Below are 8,396 nucleotides of genomic sequence, written 5' to 3' on the forward strand. Positions count from 1 at the left end.
TTTTTTTTTCTCCCTAAATAATAAAAACCATCATTTAAAAACTGCATTTTGTGTTTACTTGTGTTATCTTTGACAAATAGTTAAATGTGTTTGATGAAACATTTTGTGTGACAAACATGCAAAAGAATAAGAAATCAGGAAGGGGCAAATAGTTTTTCACAAAAACGCCTTCGTCAGTCACAGGTTAGCAAGAGTAACTTTTTAGAGGTGGTTAAATTAGCGAAGGCGATGTCCGATGACGTAATATGCTCTGGTCCCATCCCAATGAGACGTGGTGACATAACTTACAGCAAGTTATGGTCGCTGAACCGCTGGATGTTCAGGTGGTGCTCCAAAAACAACGTGGGCTTTATTAATAATTGAAAGACCTTTGAGGGCAAAACTGGCCTGTTAGGGCGGGACGGTGTCCATCCCACTCGGGAAGGTGCTGCTCTCATTTCTTGCAGTATAGCTCATAGTCTCAGAAGAGGTCTAGTTAATCGGTGACAATCCAGAGCCAGGGAGCAGACAGACAGGCTAAACCAACCGTCTGCTAGCTGCATATAGTTGTCACTCAGGGTTCACAATATTGAGACTGTGTTCACTCTTATATGTGATTCTACAAGCAAAAATGTAGAAAGACCCAGAAAGTCTGTTTTAGTAATTTAATTAACATAGATACCACAAACTCAGATCATACTGAATGCGCAGCCGGCACCTCTGATCTGAAGCTAGGACTGTTAAATATTAGATCTCTCGCATCTAAAGCAGTTATAGTTAATGAAATTATCACGGATCAGAAGTTTGATATACTCTGTTTAAAAGAAACCTGGATTAAACAGGACGACTATGTAGCTCTAAATGAAGCTAGTCCTCCTGGATACAGCTACATACACCAGCCTCGGTTAACTGGTAGAGAAGGAGGCGTCGCAGTTATTCACAACGCTAATTTGACTATTATACAAAAACATGGACACAAATTTAATTCATTTAAAGTTCTCTATAGTAACATAAGTGTAGCTACAAATATTAAGTAAGCTCAGTCGATTCCACTAATTGTCATTTACAGACCTCCAGGGCCGTACTCTGAATTCCTTAGTAAATTTGCAGATTTCCTCTCAAACCTAGTCGTTTCTGTAGACAAGGCGTTAATTGCGGGAGATTTTAATATTAATTTTAAGAATCCAGAAGACCCTGTGCGTAGAGCATTTATGTCCATACTGGACTCGGGAGTAAATCAGTGTGTAGTAGGACCCACTCATAAAGCAGGTCACACATTAGATTTAACAATATTCTTCGGATTAAGTATAAGAAATTTATTTACAAGTCCATTGTCTGAAGTTATATCAGATCACTATCTTGTCTCAATTCAAGTGTGTCATAGTAATAACGTACGCACAGCGCTGCACTACAGTACCAAACGTACATTCACATCAACTACCACACAGAGTTTTATCAGTAATCTCCCAGAGTTACCAACTTTGATTAGATCACCGTCTGACCCCACAGAACTCGATCAGGCGACTGAATATTTATAGTCAATGTTCCATTATACCTTAGATAATGTAGCTTCAGTTAAAAGAAAAATTATTAGAGATAAGAAACTCGCTCCCTGGTATAACGACCACACACGCTCTTTAAAACAGACCGCTCGGAAATTAGAACGTAAATGGCGCCAAACTAAATTGTTAATATTTCAAATAGCATGGAAGGAGAGCATCCTGAACTATAGAAAAGCTCTTAGTGTAGCAAGATCAACGTATCTCTCCACTCTTATAGAAAATAACAAAAATAATCCTAGATTTTTATTTAATATCATATCCAAATTAACTAGAAATAAGACCACTGCAAAAATCTCCACAACAGGATTGTGTAATAGTGAGGACTTCATGAACTTTTTAATAATAAAATTGTAAATATTAGGCATAAAATTGAGGCTTTAAAACCAAACAATGTAAGTTATGCAGATGTTAATCTAGCCATGTCAGATCGGAACCTAGAATACTTTACTCCCCTTGAAGAGAATTAACTTATTTCACTCATCTCTTCTGCAAATTCATCAACCTGTATATTAGATCCTGGACCGACACATTTTCTTAAACAGATAGTACCAGCAATAACAGAACCCCTGTTGAGAATAATTTATTCCTTACTCAGCATTGGTTATGTTCTAAAATCTTTCAAATTAGCAGTTATTAAATCGATTATTAAGAAACCTGACCTTGACCCCTGTCAGCTGTCCAATTACAGGCCAATATCAAACCTCTCCTGTATCTCTAAGATTTTGGAAAAGATAGTAGCGGAGCAGCTATGCTCATATCTGCATAGAAATGGCATACATGAACTGTATCAGTCAGGATTTAGGCCTCATCACAGCACAGATACAGCACTCATTAAAGTAGTAAATGACCTCCTATTGGCCTCTGATCAAGGTTGTGTAACCATGCTTGTATTACTCGATCTTAGTGCAGCTTTTGACACCATTGATCATAGTATTCTTCTTCACAGACTAGAAAATGTAGTAGGAATTATGGGTACAGCCCTCTCCTGGCTCAGATCCTATTTGACCGATCGGTATCGGTGGTTGTAATGGTGATTATTCCGCATGTTCTCTAGTGGAGTTTGGTGTTCCACAGGGTTCAGTTTTAGGCCCACTGTTTTTTTCCCTTTACATGCTTCCTCTGGGCAACATAATCCGTACGCATGGTATTAGTTTTTACTGTTATGCTGACAACCACAGTTATATGTCTCAGCAAAACCTGATGTGAAAAACCAGCTTACTAAAGTTGAGCAATGTGTGCAGGACATAAGAAATTGGATGCTAATTAACTTCCTTCTGCTTAATCCAGATAAGACAGAAATTCTAGTCATAGGACCGCATACAGCTGGAAGTAAGATTCAAGATCACTCTGTAACTTTAGATGGCCTTTCTGTTCCATCAAGTGCAACAGTAAAAGACCTCGTGTGATTATAGATTCCAGCCTTTCATTTGAAGCTCATGTAGATAATATTACCAGGATAGCATTCTTTCACCTCAGAAATATTGCCAAGATAAGAAATATATTTTCGCTAAACGATGCAGAAAAACTAGTTCATGCTTTTATCACCTCTAGGTTGGACTATTGTAATGCGTTACTGTCTGGTTGTTCAACTAGGTGCATAAACAAGCTTCAGCTAGTCCAGAATGCAGCAGCGATACTCCTCACTAGAACCAGAAGAAACGAGCACATCACCCCTATCTTATCGACATTGCATTGGCTTCCTGTGAAATTTCACATTGATTTTAAAATACTACTCTTGACGTATAAAGCATTAAATGGTCTCGCGCCGCAGTATCTGGGTAAACTGCTAGTGTCTTACAATCCGCCACGCCTACTTCGATCAAAGGATGAAGGCTGCTTGTCAGTACCGCGTATTATTAAAACTACAGCAGGGGGCAGAGCTTTTTCTTACAAAGCCCCAAAATTATGGAATAGTCTTCCAAATAGTGTTCGGGACTCAGACACAGTCTCAGTGTTTAACTCCAGGCTAAAAACCTATTTATTTAGCCAAGCATTTTTATAAATAGATTTGCCTTAGGTAAAGGAGCAGATCTGGGGGACTCATGGACGTAGAGTATTAGGTGAACTGGTATGTTTGGATGCTGTCTTCCCCACTCTCATTGATTACTCAGGTTTGTTGACGGTGAGGTGATTGGTTGCCTTACATCTCTGGAAGCCCTCATGTTTGTGTTTCCTTCTGGCTCTCCCTTTTTAGTTATGCTGTCATAGTTAGTCCTGCCGGAGTCTCTGTTTGCACTCTGCACTAAATATACATTCACTTTTTACATTGTTCGACTGTGACCATACCTAACTGTTATTTCTCCATCTCTTTGCTCTCTCCTTTTCTGCTCTCTCCTCTCTCTCTCTCCCTCTCTCTTTTTTCCTCTACCTATCTCTCTGTCGAGCTATACATGTCGCTCCTGAGCTGCCAGTGATCCAGACCCCCTCTGCCCGCTGGACCTCTCTAACTCATCCTGAAGTCCTGCTTCTGGTTGGAGATCTCATCACATGGATGCCCCCTGTGTGGTCTGCCTGGAATGCGTGTGGTGACTGGGGTTGGTTCCACTTTTCTATGAAGGTGGTCCTGTCCTCGACTGATGCAGACAGCTGTTCTCTGAGGACCTGTGACTTCAGTCGCTCAATAGTTCAGGACTGGAATTTCTCACAGTCTACCTGAGCCTCCAGGAACAAACTGGACTTTAATCTTACACATCTTCTCTTATACTGAACTTCCACTCTCGCATATTATTATGCACATCAATCCCTGCTATCTGTTTTCACCCAGATGAGGATGGGTTCCCTGTTGAGTCTGGTTCCTCTCAAGGTTTCTTCCTATTACCATCTTAGGGAGTTTTTCCTTGCCACTCTCGCCGTCGTCCTAGGCTTGCTCATCAGGGACAATCATATAATTTTGATTCATACACATTCACATTTTATACAAACTTAATTCTTTTAATTGTGTAAAGCTGCTTTGTGATGATGTAAATCGTTAAAAGCGCTATACAAATAAAATTGAATTGAATTGAATTGAATTCTCTTATTTTCTCATACACTTTTTTTTCTTAAAGCACTTTCCAATTTCTGCAAACTCTTGGCGGATGTCCAAATTGCTAAAAATGCTTTTGTTTTGTCCGCGCTCCACATTCAGACTTTGGGTCTCCGCCATTTTTTTTAACGCTCCCTATAACTCCTATAACAATAAATACACTCAACAAAAATATAAACGCAACACCTCTGTTTCTGCTCCGATTTTTCATGACTTAAAGATCTAAAATTCATTCCAGATACACAATATTACCATTTCTCTCAAACATTGTTCACAAATCAGTCTAAATGTGTGATAGTGAGCACTTCTGCTTTGCTGAGATAATCCATCCCACCTCACAGGTGTGCCACATCAAGATGCTGATCTGACATCATGAGTAGTGCACAGGTGTATCTTATACTGCCCACAATAAAAGGCCACCCTGGAATGTGCAGTTTTGTCTCACAGCAAAATGCCACAGATGCCACAAGCATTGAGGAGGCGTGCAATTGGCATGCTGACAACAGGAATGTCAACCAGATCTGTTGCTCGTGCATTGAATGTTCATTTCTCCACCATAAGCCGTCTCCAAAGGCGTTTCAGAGAATATGGCAGTACATCCAACCAGCCTCACAACCGCAGACCACGTGTAACCACACCAGCCCAGGACCTCCACATCCAGCAGGTTCACCTCCAAGATCGTCTGAGACCAGCCACTCAGACAGCTGCTGAAACAATTGGTTTGCATAACCAAACAATTTCTGCACAAACTGTCAGAAACCGTCTCAGCTGCATGCTCGTCGTCCTCATCGGGGTCTTGACCTGACTCCAGCTCGCCGCCGTAACAGACTTGAGAGGGCAAATGCTCACATTCGATGGCGTCTGGCATGTTGGAGAGGTGTTCTCTTCACGGATGAATCTGGGTTTACATTGTTCAGGGCAGATGGCAGACAGCGCGTGTGGCGTCGTGTGGGTGAGCGCTTTGCTGATGTCAATGTTGTGGATCGAGTGGCCCATGGTGGTGGTGGGGTTATGGTATGGGCGGGCATCTGTTATGGAAGAAGAACACAGGTACATTTTATTAATGGCATTTTGAATGCACAGAGACCCCGTGATGAGATCCTGAGGCCCATTGTTGTGCCATACATCCATGAACATCACCTCATGTTTCAGCAAGATAATCCATGGCCCCATGTTGCAAGGATCTGTACACAGTTCTTGGAAGCTGAAAATGTCCCAGTTCTTGCATGGCCAGCATACTCACTGGACATGTCACCCGTTGAGCATGTTTGGGATGTGCTTGACCGGCGTATATGACAGCGTGTACCAGTTCCCACTAATATCCAACAACTTCGCACAGCCATTGAAGAGGAGTGGACCAACATTCCACAGGCCACAATTGACAATCTAATAAACTCTATGCGAAGAAGATGTGTTGCACTGCATGAGGCAAATGGTGGTCACACCAGATACTGACCGGTTCTAAGTCCCCAGACCCCCAATAAAGCAAAAAACTGCACATTCCAGGGTGGCCTTTTATTGTGGGCAGTATAAGGTACACCTGTGCACTACTCATGATGTCAGATCAGCATCTTGATGTGGCACACCTGTGAGGTGGGATGGATTATCTCAGCAAAGCAGAAGTGCTCACTATCACACATTTAGACTGATTTGTGAACAATGTTTGAGAGAAATGGTAATATTGTGTATCTGGAATGAATTTTAGATCTTTAAGTCCATCTCATAAAAAATCGGAGCAGAAACAAAAGTGTTGCGTTTATATTTTTGTTAAGTGTAAATAAGACACTGCCAGCACCAGTAACACATTCACCATCACCGAGCATGACGGTAATTAGCAGAATAGCTGGCACACCCAGTGCTACATTTGATATATATTCGTTTCACTTTTGCACAAATAAACAAAACAGATTCCGAGATTCGAGAGGTGGGGTAAATTAGAGGTGAAAATATGTTCTCTTGTTCTTCCTTATACTGTAGAAACAGATAGGAACAGACATTTCAATGTAGAGGCAGAATAATCCTCTGAGGTCTGGTGAGACAAGGAGAATTCACGGAATCATCTACTGGTACGTTTCCAAAGTTGGCTGCACTATATTAAAACGGATCATGACCGTTCTGTTTTGTGTAAGTGTCCGAGGGATGTTGGGGGTATCTTACAGAAACCCTGATGACATCCCCATTAATTCATGGATCCTTTCTACAGCACCTAAAAAAAAATACCTCAAGCCATTAATGAAAAAAAAACTTGAGACGTACACTACCGTTCAAAAGTTTTAGAACACTTTATTAACAATTTATTTTCTACATTCTACAACAATACCGGGGATTTAAAAACTATAAAATAACACATATGGGATTAGGTAATTATGTTACAAGAAAAACAACAGTTAGTTGTTATTTTAAGACACAGAGGTCAGCCTTTCTGTAATAGTTCTTGCAAGAACAGTATTGTCAAGTGCATTTTCAAAATCTGTCAAGCACCATAATTAAACTGGCTCTCATGAAGGCCATCCCAGGAGGGTGAGACCAAAACCTACCTCTGCTACAGACCAGAAGTTCATTTAGAGTTATCAGCCTGAAAAATGACCAATTAACAGCACCTCGGATTGGAGGCGTTATGAAGTCTTTACAGAGCATAAGTAGCAGCCACATCTCACCATTAACTGTTCAAAGGAGATTATGCTTTTTTTGGACGCCTTCAGCATTCCTTTACAATGTAGAAAGACAAAACATAAACAAAAAAAATCAGGAACCATCATGGAGTTCTAAAATTTTTGAACGGTAGTGTACAAGAAGTTTATATTTGTCCGTGATTCATTCCTCAGACTATTTTCAGTATACAGAGATAAATTACAAAATCTAACTCAGATCTGTTATGAAACAATTGGATGAATACTAAGGAGTTGTGGAGGTACTCGACCCATGGGAGGCACTTGCTCCAGGTGGTGGTGTCATAAGTGGTCATGCATCCAGGGGGCGACTTCCAGCGCCTGTTTCTTTCATCTCATTTGGCCGTTGGATTGGGGATGAATGCCAAAAGAAAGATTAGGGGTGGCCGTACAAAAGGCTTTTCAGAAACGTGAGGTGAACTGTGGGTCTCAATCTGAGACAATGTCATAGGGAAGCTTGGGAAGTGGCAGTAGGTGGACAGATTTAGAAAAACAGTCTACAGTGGTCATGACGCAAGCGTTCCCGTCAGATGAGGGTACAGTAGGCCCCTTATGAAGTCCAGTGATATACAGTATGGGACCAGGGATAGTGGGGCACGGGTAAGGGTCTGAGAGAACCAGCCAATGGTCGATTGTTGTGTTTACAGTCGGCGCAGATGTCGCAGGCTGCCAAAAAGCTGGAAATGTCCTCCCCCAACGTGAGCCACCAGAAATGCTGTTGAATAATGAAGCGGGTCGGGGCGAAGCCTGGATCAGAGGACAGCATGGATACATGGCCCCATTCCAAGATCTGTAAGCGTAAACACAGGGGGACTAAGAGGCGACTCGGAGGAACATTGCTTGGCCCAGGCTCCTGAGTCAATGTCTGCTTGACTTTAGCCTCAATGTCTGGTTCCACGGCTGCTACTAGATAACGAGAAGGCAGAATAATGTTGCACAGCATGGGGTTATAGGGGGAGTAGAACTGTCGTGAGAGAGCGTCTAGCTTGGTGTTTTTAGAGCCTGGCCAGTATGACAGGACAAAGTTGAATTAGAAGAAAAATAGTGCCCATCGAGCCTGATTGGCAGTATGTAGATACTCGAGCTTGGTCTCCTCCAGCCCATGGCGATTGTGGTCCTCCAAATCATGAGAAAAAAATCTGAATGTCGTTGTAACGGGTT

This window comes from Clarias gariepinus, chromosome 2 (assembly GCF_024256425.1).
Source record: "Clarias gariepinus isolate MV-2021 ecotype Netherlands chromosome 2, CGAR_prim_01v2, whole genome shotgun sequence".
In the NCBI taxonomy this organism is placed as follows: Eukaryota; Metazoa; Chordata; class Actinopteri; order Siluriformes; family Clariidae; genus Clarias; species Clarias gariepinus.